This window comes from Pinus tabuliformis, chromosome 6, assembly GCF_031772625.1.
Source record: "Pinus tabuliformis cultivar Carrire ecotype Pingquan chromosome 6, CPIR1, whole genome shotgun sequence".
NCBI classification, from domain to species: Eukaryota; Viridiplantae; Streptophyta; class Pinopsida; order Pinales; family Pinaceae; genus Pinus; species Pinus tabuliformis.
The window spans coordinates 1605222273-1605237207 of NC_142292.1; the positions used below are offsets into that span (position 1 = coordinate 1605222273).

General features: G+C 35.1%; 1 pseudogene; it reads left to right on the forward strand.

The window, feature by feature from the left end:
• Nucleotides 1-3194: 3194 nt before the first annotated feature.
• LOC149265014 (putative sugar phosphate/phosphate translocator At3g14410 pseudogene) lies at nucleotides 3195-9711 on the forward strand (annotated as a pseudogene).
• The last annotated feature ends 5224 nt before the right edge of the window (nucleotides 9712-14935 follow it).

The window sequence follows — 14935 nt, forward strand, 5'->3', positions numbered from 1 at the left end:
AGTCCTTGATAAAATGGTATATGATGTTGGTGTGTTTTGATCAAACATGAAATATTGGATTCTCATTTAGGTTGATGCAACTTTAATTATCAAAGTGGATATTGTTCGAATCCATCCTCTAACCAAATAGTTCCACTAGCAGATTCCAAAGTCATATGGCCTCACATGTAGCCATGCTTGCTGCAATATACTCTACTTCTGTAGACCTTAACATGATTGAATTCTTCCTCTTGTTGTACCAAGAGACAACCCCTTGTCTAGTGCTGAAACAACACCCTGAGGTACCTTTCCAATCCACTACATTACCTGCCAAGTCTGCATGAGTAAATCCAACCAACCTAACACCATCACCCTAAGTATATCTCAACCCATACTCAAATATACCTCTTAGATATCAAAACACATGCTTCACTGTTGTCCAATGTATTTTATTTGGTTCCACCATGGATTGACTAAAATCATTGACTTCAAAGAAAATTTCCAGCCTTGTGTTGACCAGATACATGAGAGATCCAATAAGTTATCTATATAAGGTGGGGTCCACTGCTTCTTTCTTCGATGCATCAATATTCCTCCATTGGTTACCATAGGTGTAGAAATGGGTATATAGTCCAACATCCTGAATTTATTCAAGATCTCCAATGCATATCTCCCTTGACTAAGGAATATTTCCCCATTTGTTTAGAACACCTCGAGTCCTAGAAAATAGTGCATCAATCCCAATTCCTTCATCTAAAACTATTTTGTTAAGTCCCTCACATTCTTCTATGAGCCTTGGCAACCCTGTCAAAAATATATCATCCAGATACAAAACAAGAATGAGTGGTTCACATTGAACCATAATAGAGTATAGATTTGAATCTACCTCACTCTTCATGAATCAAATCTCCTACAAGTAGCTAAGAATACAACCATACCATGCTCTAGGAGATTTATTTAGTCTGTATCATGCTCTCTTTAGATTGCATACATGGGTTTCCTCCCATGTGTCTCAAAACCCTCTAGATGCTCGATGTACACCTCCTCTTCTATGACTCCATTTAGGAATTCCATGTTGACATTCATCTGATGAATTGTCAATTCCATTTGTGTTTCAAGTGATGTTACGACCCTGATGGAAATATACCTAGCCATGGGATAAAACCTCTCATAATTTATTCCCTCTTTCTGAGAGAAAACCTTGTCGATGGAACTTTCCTAGAACTTTTCTACACTACCATCTATAACGCGCTTAATATTATAGATCAATTAGGAACCAACGGCTTCCCTATCTAATGGTCTAGGAACCACCTCCCAAACATTATTAAGCATGATGGAGTTTTATTCCTCCACCATCGCATCATGCCACACCTAATTTTATGCAATCTCATAATATTTGGAATGCTCACTATCAGTAATCTCACTCATCAATTCCCTGTGCCTGGAATATCTCTTTGGTGGTTTCCTATCCCCGACGATTGATCTAGGATCTCCCACAAACTCTTTTGTATCTATTAGCATCTAAAACACCTCATGATTCATTCTCCCACTTATAGTAGATGTAGCTTCAATCTCCTCATCTTGCTATTACTCCACATGTTGTGAACTCTCCTCAACACCTATACCTGCAGTTGCACTAGTCACTATACTAATACCTATGCCCCAAGCCTGAGATTGTCACTCAACCCTTTGAGCTTATGCTTGTTGACTTTGATCAACTACTGGAAACTTGCGAGATCTCCTGAAGGATTTCTCCTCCTATAAGTTTATGTCCCATCTCATGATGATATTCCCAATCCCTAGAATATTGATCTTGTATGTTTGGACATTTTGTTGTAACCAACGTAATACCCCTTCTCTGCAGTCAAATCTAGCTTGGTGAGCTTCTCATATGGAATGTGACAATATGTGATACTACCAAAAATATTGAAATGTATGAATTTTGGTTTCTTCCATGTAAATTCCTCCTCAGGTGTCATATTTTTCATCACCTTGTCCAAGACCCTACTCTGAATGTAAATAGTTTTTCTACATGCTTTTGCCCACATATATTTAGGCATGTCCTAATCATATAACATGGCACTCATTGCTCCAATTATTGTTCTATTATTTCACTATATAACCTCATTCTCCTTCGGGTTGTATGGAATTTTCTGTTATCTCTTGATTCCCTCCTTTATGAAGAAGCTTTCTTGATTTAGTCATCCCCATTATTTGTATGAAAAAACTTAATCTTCTTGTATGTCGAGTTCTCCCCAAGAAACTTAAAATCTTGGAAGCGACTGAAGATATCATATTGTGTCTTCGAGAAGTAAATCAAGGTCTCCCTAGAGAACTCATCAATAAATGTCACAAAGGACTCATAATCCCTTAGAGACTTAGTGGAACCCTTTAATAATAAACTCTTATAAATATACAAAGATATGTCTGTGTGAAAACTATTGGTTTCTCTTTGAAACCCTTGCACTTAGATAATGAATAGCCTATTGTAGCTACTACAACACCACCCATAATTTTGGCCTAACACCAATTTTTGGGTCCCACCTCACTTTTTCAAGGTCTTAAGGGTTATGCCTATGATTTAGATTAGTCAAATTCTCCAGTGAGATAGATGTCATAAAATCCTATTAATTCTCATGCTTACATATTGCTTATATACTTGTATTAGGGTTTGATTATCATCCACTTTAATCGAGATCATCCCATACATTTTCAAGCCTTATGTTTTCATGGGATGAATTCTAAATGATTAATAAGTGCCTTGTATGGATGGTCATACTCCACCTTGGCCCTCATGCATTCAAGTGCATCTCACTTTTTTAAGCCTTATATTATCATGATTGCATGCCATATTACTATAATTAGTCATGCATGTAGATTCTAAATCGATGAAGGATTGTCACTTGCACATGTTAGATTGGTCCTTATAACCTGCATTGACATAAGTGACATAAAATTATCTCACTAAATCTGTTATGTATTTAAAAAGTAAAGTTGATGTAAACTCATTCTACTCCCTATGATCTTACCAATTCATTTTTGTTATGATATGTAGAGAACTATTTCATGCTATGTCTTTTAACAATGTTCTCGACAATATTTCAAGTCATGATGATCATTCGAAAACTGCATCAGAGGGGCCATTGAAAATTTATGGTAAGTGTTTCCATGCATATGCAACACGTTGAAGGTGATGATGAGTGTTGGTCATAACCATGCATGTGTGGGTGTTACTTTCTAAGGAAATTAGTTTCCCATATCCCTTGGGCTTGAGGCTAATGCACATGTATTTCCATTGGAGCAATGTTTTCCATGGCTCTGTGGCTCAAAAATAAAGCTTACTTTTATATTTATGTGGCATTTGCACAAATTTTGAAAGCCATCATGACTGTAGTCTTTTTCTTTCTAGGAGTATCAGTAGATTTTGAGGTAATTTGTTCCAAAATATTTATATTATGTCAGCGATCAACTTTGGATTCCTTGTAGAATCGCATGGAAATAAATGTCAACTGGGTAGGGGTGGTTTATCAAATAGGTGGTGTTATTGAAGAAGCTTTTAGACTTAGCTTTATGAAGATTTTGGTTAAAAGATATGGTTTGGAGTTGAATTCAACAACTTTGATGTACTATGTGAACCCATACAGTACATTATTCCTTTTTATTCCATTGATATTTTTAGAAAATCCATGATGGACTCAACATTGAATTGGAAATTTGATCAAGTTATCATGTCATTAAATTCTCTCTGCACATTAGTTTTGAATTTTACAATATTTCTAGTTATTTCACACACTAGTGCATTGACAAATCATGTGGCTAGTGTTGTAAAGGACTTTGTGGTTGTGTTACTTTCTATGTTATTTGGCTATGGTATTGCTATAGCTAATGTAGAAACATATAATAATTACAAGATAAATCCTCTTTCTTATAGTGAAATCAAAACATAAGTTGTCATAGATAAATGTTTTTTTAGGTATGATGGGTGCCTTGACAATCATCAAGACCATTCATCTGTTGACAATCATTAGGAGACTTTTGAGGTCTAAAATGGGCCTCCTAAGGAAATTATAAAATAATAGTGGAAATAATAAAATAATATTATATTACATCATCAAATTTTAGGGGGAAAAGACTAATTTTCAATTCGTATTTTCAACTTATCTCCATATGGGTTTACTCAAATGTCAAGAGGAAACACTCGTTGGATGAAAAATTTGATTCCTCGTCCAAGGAGTACCCATGTTGCATACTTTTGATGGACCATACTACATGAAAAATGAGGAATACATGGAAAACATGATTGAAATCATGTGTTTTGTGTTGCAGGGTCCATCAAAACTATGTAATATGGATATTCCTTGGATGAGGAATTAAAATTTTCATCCAACTCCTGCTTGAAATTTTAGTAAATCCTTAGGGAGATAAGTTGAAAATACGAGTTGAAAAGTAGTTTTATTATTTTATTTTATTTTTATTGTTTTTACTTTTTTACTCCAAAAATGGTGAATCATCCCCCATGGTTGACATCATCATCTTGAATTCTATTGGTCCTTATAAATTTTATTTTGGTTGTACATTTTTCTTAGGAGGCCCATTTTAGACCTCAAAATTCCCCTAATGAGATACTCCGATGGACATATTGAAAGTGAACTAAGTCACTTGGAAAGATAAAGGATGGTGATGTTTATGTTTATTACTAATTACTCATGGTTATATGGAAAACATGGCTTGAAATTGGTGATCCTTTACCAGAAAATATGATTTGGCAAAAATTTATCCTATCCAAGCATTATAAAATGAAAGAGATATTACTATTGCTGACACTCTTTATGCCTCAGACATGGAATTTGTGGAATTAAATCTTTTTGCCGAATTACTTAGGAATATGTATACTAAGATGGGATTTCAAAGGCCAAGCAAGATCCAGCAATGATGCTTCCAATCCAACCTTATTTGAATTTCGCCACTCAGGTTCACAATGGTTCCAGGAATTTTTTTTTTTTACTCTTAATATATTGGGTCATATATATTCAAAGTGAGTTACACTGTAGGCTCTGTGTTTACCCAACAAGGGAATATTTAGTCAAAATTTGTATATGGGAAGCGTAGAGTTCCTGAAAAAGAGCTAACATTATTAATTGCGACCCCTCTAGGTCAAAAATCACACCTACAACTTGCAGTAGAGTTTTCAAAATACATTGTATATGTAACTTGAACCCAATCTGGATTTGTCACATGTGATAAGAAAATCGTGCAAATCATACATGTCACCTCCCTCACATGTAATTATCATCTCTTGTCTTATTTCTAGCCATGAAATCATTTCATGTACCATGGCCTTGTGCTCATATAAATCTCCAACGCCCATCCTCCTATGCCCTATAACTTCTATATCAATTGACCAAATGAAAGCCTAACCTTGTGTGAATTCCTTTCTAGGGGGCTATGCAATTTGTTTGGGGTGGACTGAACATGTTTTGGGCTTAAATTATTTGACATGTTTCTATAATTGTTGTGGAGCCATACCAAATCCTTTCATTAGAAATTCTGAATATCATGTTGGTGTTTTGGTTCATAGCTTGTAATCCTTTCTCCACAAATATTAGTCACACATATTTGACGATGAGTCCTGAACCCTATGAGCTCCTTGCAATCTGACTTCAACTAATCACAAATCAACATTTTCTTTGATAATTAGAGTCACTAAGATTGCGGAATGTGACTTACAAGGTATATATTTGATGGCAAGGTAACAAGTTGTAAATTTTAAGTGGCAATGTACTTTTGATCTAAGTTTCTAGACACATACCCAATAAATGCCAAAATTGGAACCTCCATTTGTGAATTGCACTAGCAGTGTAAGTTGTGATTAGACCATGTTTGCGACTTGTTAATTTTATCCATCCCTCTAGGTTGCAAGTGCACCTCTAGAACACAATGGTACTATGGTAAAAGAATGTGACCTACATTACCATTTTGTGACCTGCAAGGGGATACCAACCTACAACATGCCATTTAAATTAAAAAAAATGTTCGACCTGTGATGTTATTTGAAATTGTGACATACCTAGAGGCTTCATATGATAATTTTTGTTTATTTATATATGATGACTTTGGGGTCATTTGTTAGATATGAATCCCAACTTTATAAGTTGACATGCTCTAGAATTGCTAGAATGATCGACTACTCCAGAAATCAGTTTGCAGGACAAAATAATGCATCTAGTAGAAAACATTATAGGAGTCATCTAGTGAGAAAAAGATTTTTGTTAATAAATTTGTGATAAATACTGTTGCATTGGTACTTTGGAAAGTCTCTTAATGTAACAACCCAAGGCCAATTGGATGAATTCGATAGTGTCATCATCATTGTAGTACAAAGAGACAAGGTCTCATTTGTCCCAATTGCTAAAGATATAGAAATGGTGAAGGGAAAAAATAAATGAAGTTTTAGGGGAAGATCAATAAACAGATGAGACTTGATTTGATGAGTTTTTTTAGAAAAGGAACAAGTATTTATGTATTTATATTAGAAAAAGAAAATTAGAGAGGGCCATCACCCTTACATAGAAACTCAGATACATCATATGCATATTTTTCCAAGTAAACTAAGAGTTTACTTTAGGGAAGAGATGGAGTACACTAGTTTACAAAAAAAATTACAATTGTACATCTTATAAAAATTCCCCAATAGTCTTATACATTTATGAAAATTCATTAAAAACTAATGAAGGGTGAAAAACCAATCTTGCCGCAAAAATCATATGAAGTTCATTGGAAACCAGGATACTACTAAGAGGGAGGGTGAATCAGTAGCATAGGAATTTTACCAAATTAATTTTTATTTTTATATTTTGTACACCATTAAATACTTCAACGATAACTTAAATAACCATAAAATATATTAATGTCAACTATCACAATGGAACACACAAGAAAAAGTAACTTTTAGAACTACTCTTCAATTCATTCATAGAGCAATCTACAACTTATTGTTACAATTCTTTGGATACAACCAACATGAAGCTACAACTCCCTAATTTATTAGCTACAACTAGATGGAGATACAACCCAATTGTTCTCCAAAATCCACTGGAAGGAGCTCCAACCCCTAATTAACAAGCTACAATATACTTTAGACACTAATTGTTATATCTTTCATCCATTTCCACATTAGGATCAATGATTTCCTTCTCTCCTTTATAAACAAATAATTTATCTCAGTCACCACTCAAAACACTTACAAAAATCTCAGATTACTGATAACACCATATTAACACCTCGCTACACCAGAAAATCTATCTCAAAAAAAAATTGTGTGCATTCTGCTTGATAAAGCCTACTTATAAAGAATTTAGCTTGATATTTTTGACTTCTCTTTATTTTCTTTGATTGCTACATGCTTCCTTATTTTTTCCTTTTTCCCATTCATCTAAGTCTTCTAGACATGTTTTCCAAGTTATCTGACTTCAACATCCATTCTCTACAAGTGAAACTAAGTTCTTTTCTGCTTTTCAATCAATTTGCCTTTTAGCTGAGCTTCTCCTATTTTTGTCTATAGTTAGCTTTGTCTTAACTTCCAAATTTATTTCCAAACAGATAGTTTCATCAAATTTTAGATTTTAGCAACTTTCACTTGGCTCCCTTACTTATTTTTCCACCATAGAACCGGTCTTTGTGACCATAGATTAATTCTTTGGGTGCTAAGCCATTTTAAACTCTATGCAGGCCAAATCCTTTGTTAACGAGTCAACGCAGTTGGTCATGTTTCTATGAGAAGTGATGAAAAGTTTTTGCTTATTCGATCCAAGAGCCTTCATGTCTCTTTATATACCATGCTCCCAGTTATTACCCCAAAATCCTAGTGCATTCATTTGTGTGCACCATAGTTCAACTACTAGGGTCATACCTTTGAGTTGAGGTGTCCCCTCGGGACCACCCAACATTTCTCTGATTGGTTGTTGTTGTGCCATTCAGGCTTGGTGCCTGCTTCCCGACGCTTTTCACGAATCTCATTTAGCAATTCTGTTAGGGTAAATCCTATAGGATGAGATGTCCTGTGGGTCCTCACGATGCCGTTTTAATTGGTTGTCACTACGGTCATTACAAACCTGTCAACTTCCAATGTGTACCGACACCCACTTCCTGAAAACACCTCTCACATACCTCTTTAAATCTTTTGGTTTGTATCCACTGGGATGAGTTCATAATGGCATCACCCATGTTACATGTTGGCCTATGATAGGTGATATGTGTCACATAGAAACAACCACTTCAGGTAATTTAAAATGCCAAAAATGACCACCAAGTTTCCTACTCTAATTGAGCCACATCATGATGACATCATCAGCCCATGTTTTCTCGTATGATCCAATAATATGCTGCCACCTGTCCCTACTATTGAGGAGATAGAAAGGGTCCTCAAGGCCTTGTTTTGCATTGAATTCCTTCATTAAATTAAAAAGCCACCATGTTCAATGACTCTTCCCTCGACTTATCTCCTATGCATTTTGTGGTTTTGGGTGGAGTGACCATCGGGTGGTTATCCACCATTGATTTATGTGATCAGTGGTATGGGAAACCACCCTCCATGACCACCAATACCTTTGTCCCTGGTGTTGTCAGAAATCTGCCACATGGCCCCGTGCTTTCCTCTCGACGCTTATATGTTTATGCCCTACACAATATTCCAGGAAATCCCTTGGTAGGCTACGTTATCAGAGTGGGGTCCTCTACCCTTTTCCTATTGGTAGTCTTGTTGTTGTTATTTCCTGGTGCTCATCTCCGAGAACTTCCCTTTGTGTGCCAAAATGGTTGTGCTAGGGTGAACCCTTGAGCCTACCACGGGTGGGCTCCACGTATGGCCAATAAAGTGCATTCTCATTGCTTCCATGTCTTCTTAGAGCTTTGAGTAGAGGCTTTGCCATCCCTTCCACTGAGTTTGGAATATAATCCAACTTTGGCTATGCACCAAAGGCTCACCCATACAATTTTTAACTTGGCAAACTTGACTTGGAGTCATAAAGATTTGACTGACTCTATCTTTCAAACCAGGAGGTCATTTTTGGACTTCTGCATACCACTGGAAATATTTTTCAAATATCTTTCAATATCAGTGGGTTACACTTGCATCTGAGATCTACTATACTAAAACTGGCTCCAAACCCTCTACACCATTTGTTTCCATGCTGCTCCTTAAGTATGCTCCCTGAGAGCTTCTTTGACACCTGTTCCACCTATTGCCTATACTAAACACTTTTTTTCCATCACTCTATTGCCATCAATGACATCATATTTAAAAAATACCCCCTTTGGCATTGATGGCAACACTAAAATCAAACAAAACACCTTTTTTTCTTTTAAAAACACCCTTAGAAAAGCGTGAGTGCTACTCCCCTTGAGATAAAATTATTTCGTTGTAGTACCTCTACTGGTATTACTTTTGTTCTTGAACACCATTATTTCTCCTTTTATCTTATAGATTTATTCCCATTTAGATCTCCCCTTCCATAGATCTCTCCCCTAGTTTTTAAGTTTTCTTGATTTCACTAGATCTTTCCCCCTTTTGCATCAATGCAAAAGCCACCAACATACTCCCCCTGTCACTATGATTCTCCTATATACAATCCTTCTCTTTCAACTACCTTTCTTCCTCTTAAACGAAGAGCTAGTGGAGGGAGGCAAGAGGCACAAATCCCAATATTTGCCTCAAATATTCAAAGTGTTCTCTAGGAAGTGGCTTGGTGAAGATATTAGCAAATGTTTCTTTCATAGGACCATACTCCAGCTTCATAATCTGGGCTGCAACTTTCCCTCTCAAGAAATGATATTTGATGGGGATATGCTTTGTCTTGGAGTGAAAGACTGTATTCTTTGACATGCTTATTGTACTTGTGTTTTCACAAATAATGGGATCGACTAATCATAAAAAACTTGTAGATATTATAAAGTTTTCTTCATCCACAAAAGTTGAGTACAACAAGAAGCTACTACAATATATTCGGTTTCAGTTATAGATAAGGAAATGGAAGCTTGCTTCTTATTTAATCGTGAGATTAGAATTTCTCCAAGAAGTAAAACACCACCACTTATGATTTTTCTATCATCCACATCACCCGCCCAATCAATATCAGTATAAATAGTAAATGAAAAATATTTACCTCTAGGGTACCATAGACCATAGTCCATTAATCCTTTGAGATATATGAGGATCGTCTTGGATGCTAATAGATGGCTTTTTCTAGGAGCTACTTGAAATTTTCCAACTATATCAATGATCTTCATGATGTCTGGTATTGAAGCTGTCAAATATAAGAGGCTGCCAATGATGGATCTATATAAAGTTTGCTTCACTACTAGAGATTCATCCATATTTCTAAGTTGTCAAATATAAGAGGCTGCCAATGATGGATATATATAAAGTTTGTTTCACTAATAAAGATTCATCCATCTTTCTAAGCTTGCAACTATCAGCATTGGAGTACTCCCAAATAACATTCTTCGATGCCAAATTTATTTATCACTTATTTAAGATAAAAATATGCATTTGGGGGCTTGTGCAATTTACAATCAGTGAAAGTAGGAAATCTCTCTAAGCATGGACATCTCGAACTTGACCTTCATATTAGCTGCAAATTCACTATTTAGCAAATCTGAATTACTGGAAAAGATGACATCATCAACATATACTACTACCATAATAAGTTTTCCATCATTTTCCTTAACATATAAGTTGTTGTCAGCTGCACCTATTTTAAATACACACTTGAGCATCTGTATAACTTGGAATACCAATATCTAGATGCTTTCTTGAGACCATACAAATCCTTCATTTTGCAAACATAATCTGGTTTCTCTATCAGGTGAAAGCCTTCTGGTGTCTCTATATAAACTTAGTCCTGTAGCTCTCCATTAAGAAAAGTAGATTTGACATCCATTTGGTAGATTTTGAATTTTTTTAAGCAAGAAAATGTCAAAAAAAATCTTATTGCTTCTAATATAGCAACAGGATAAAAAGTTTCATCAAAGTCTAGTCCCTCTATTTGAGCATAAACTTTTCATAACAACCTGGCCTTGTTTCTTGCCACTTCTCCATGGTCATTTAAATTATTTCTAAAAACTCAGTTTGTGCCAATGACATTCTAGTTAGCAGGTCTTGGAACAAGTTCCCAAGTCTATCTTTTCTCTATCTGATCCAATTCTTCATTGATGGCCTTTAGATAATGTTGATCTTGACTGCATTGAACAATATCCTTCACTTCCTCCAAGGACATCAGAGAAACATGTGCTTGCATAGAGGCATTGAGCAGCTTCCTTCTTGTCTGCACTCCAAAATTTAATTCACCAACAATTTGACAGGTGGTGTTTTTGTACACACCTTGGGGGATCTCTGGCTTGAGGACTAGAGGGTTCTTTATCGCTTTCTTCTGCATTTGCCTCATCATCCACATCACTAATGCTTACTAGTTCATCAACACTGGATTTTTCAAGCAGTTTCACTTCTTGATTATTGTGCTCATTCAGTTTTATATCGATGCAGTCAATGATTCTCTTAGTGAATTTATTATAGCATCTGTAACCTTTTTTGTTTTGTGAATATACTAGGAAAATGCCTTCATCTTCTCTGGCATCAAATTTGCTAATTTTTTCATCATTTTTCTTGATGTATCATTTGTTGGCAATTTTTTTGAAGTGTTTGACTGTTGCAGGTCTGCCACACCACAACTCATAGGAATTTTTGTCACTATTTGATCTGAAATGAGCTTTGTTGAGAATAAATATTGTTGTATGAATTTCTTTTTCCCAAAACCTTTGTTGAACTTTCTTTCTGTCATCATTGCTCTGCCTAACTACTGCACTAATATGCTTTCTCTTTTTTCTACACCATTTTGCTAGGGAGTCTATGCTATTATAAACTATCTCTTGATGCCATTATTTTACATAGAATTCATCAAATTCCTTTGAGGTGAACTCACCTCCATTTTCATACATTATGCTTTTGATTTTGCAATATGTTTCATTCTTAACCATTGCTTTGAACTCTTTGAATTTCTCAAAAACTTTATATTTCTCTTTTAGGAAGGAAACCCACATCATCCTTCTAAAATCATCAATTATTAGCATAAAATATCGCTGACCTATGGTTGACTTTGTTTTGGATGGTCCACATAAATCCATGTGTAGCAACTACAATGGTTTTGCTGAAGGGTTTTCCTTTGACTTGAATGGAACTCAAATTTGCTTTCCCAATTGGCAGGACTTACAAATAATATTCTTTGACTTTGAAAGGTTTTTCTTGCTTATCTTAACAATTTTGTCAAATTTCATATGTCCAAGCCTTCTGTGCCATACCCAAATCTCATCAATCTTTGTTAAACAACATTTTTATGTCTTTTATTTCAATATATAGACATTGTTATATGTTCTTTCAACTTCTACAATTATTTCTCTTGTACCTGTGGACTTGATTTGAAAATTTTTAGATTTGGATATCACATCATAGGCTTGATCACACATCTGAGACACACTATGTTTCAACCCATAAAAATATAGAACATTACAAGATTTACCTTTCATAATGTTTCAACCCATCAACATATAAATCATTATAGGCTTTACCTTTTCCATTTGATAGACTGACCATTCCTTTCGCAATTATATTACCTTGAGAATTGTTGTCAAAATCTAAATTACATTTGTCAACTAGTTTCTAAGTTAGAAACTTCCTTCTGTCTTGTGTCATGTGCCTGGAACATCCATTGTCCACATACTAATGACTCCCACCATTTTGAGAATACAACAAAATATCACATTTCTCTGATTTTTCCTTTTCTTTCCATACCTTGGGTTTTTTCTCAATTAGTAGCTTTGCCTTCTCCTCCTTTAGCACACAATTAACTGCTATATGCCCAAAACTTTGACATTTAAAACATTGCACTAGATAGTTTAGAGTAAAAGAGTTATTGTACCTATGTCTTCTTTTTCTCTATTAAATTCTTTTGCTAAATCTGAGTTGTCTGTAAGAGAGATTAACTTGGAAATTTTCTTCTCTGTGGCCACATGCCCAAAATTTTGACATTTAAAACATTGGACTAGATAGTTTAGAGTAAAAGCGTTATTGTACCTTTGTCTTCTTTTTCTCTACTGAATTCTTCTGCTAAATTTGAGTTGTATGTAAGAGAGATTAACTTGGAAATTTCCTACTCAGTGGCCATAATTTGTGCATGTGAGACAGTACCCTGGGCAGATATTATTGTTCTTGTAAGGTTTCCTTTTATGTTGGACTAAATTATGGGAAATTCAATTTGCCTGGCCATCGTTCTTCTTTTGTTGCTGCTGATTTTTATGGATCTTATATTTGGGTTGCATTTATCACTTTTTCTATTGTGAAAGTTCTTCTTTGGCTTCTAAAATAAAGTTTATTTTCTTCTTTCCTTTTAATTGAGTTGTTGTACTCGAATCATCTTCATAGCTTAAACCTTTGATTTGAGGAGGCTCACTATGCTTCCGATATCTCATTTAGATCTTCAGTCCCTTTTCCAAATTTTTGGTTGAAAATGAGATACATTTTAGCCTTCTCCAACTCCGCCTTTAGCAACATGATTTCTCTTTCCAACCTTTCACATGCTTAATTATTTTCATTTATTTGTTTGTTTAAGGAATCTTGTATCTTCTTACCTTCGTCTATTTGCAAGATTAATGGCTCCAAAGTCTCAATATTTTATTTTGTTAAATACTCCTTTAGGATTTTATTTTTCTTCCTTAGGCTTTCTATTTCTTAGAGAGAACTTACCAGTTCTCCTTTAAGGTCAACTTATCCTTCTTCATCATCAGAAATAACCTACTCTTGCATATTTTCTATGGCCATCAACATGAATTCTGTAGGGCTCTCATCATCTCCTTCCTCATCTGAGGATTGGCTTGGTTCAATTTCTGAGGAGCTCCCTTCTTGAACATAGAAACCTCTCTTCTTATCCATTTTTATGTCATTTTGAAATTTTTTAAATTTATCTTTAGGATCATAATATTTTTTGTTCTTTTCAGGACACTTTGATGCATAATGACCAACTCTGCTACAGTTAAAACATTTAAATGGTAGCTTATCTTTATACTTTCCCGATCCTTGCTTGAGATTCCTCACAAAGTTGTATTCTTCTTCGTCTGATTCACATCATGATTCATCATGCTCATACTTTCACTTATTTTATGCTTTGAAGGTTGATTCTTTGGTTGTAGACTTGCCTTTTGAAATTCTCATCTCATAGGTAGTGAGTATACCAAGTAGTTGACCTAGAGTGAGAATGCTCAGACTGGGCATTTCTTCAATGGATGATACCTTGGGATTAAACCTATCAAGAAGATATATTAGTACATTTTGAACTACCATATGTTCTTCTAGCTTCTCATCAATCCCTCTTATGGTGTTCAAAACTTCATCATCATGCATGGTCAAAGATTTAAATTACATCCTATAACCTTGGAGTTTTGCTTTCTTTACCTTTTTGTCTCCTTCATAGCAGCTGCTCATATTATCCCATATAGCTTTGGAAGATGTGTAATCCATTACCTTGCTAAGATTTGATTAAGGTAGGCCAACAATCAGGGAATTCATTTCTTTAGCATTGCATGTCTTTTGATCTTTGGTAACCACTGCTGGAGGTCTTTCATATGCTTCTTCCACAACATCCCACACATTAGCTCAAGTGATTAAACTAATGTAGGTATTCATCCTCACTTTCCAAAACACATACTCCGTTCCATTGAACATAGGTGCCTTGTTGGTATGACCACCTTATTCCTAGTTTTCCATGGTCCTTCATCTTTCTTCCAGTTATTAAATTGTTCTGAAGTAACTTGGATTTGATACCAATTGTTGGAAACCAGGACACGGGGGTTAAAACTTTATTTTACTTTGTGTATGTCATTAAACACTTTAGCAATAACTTAAATAACCATA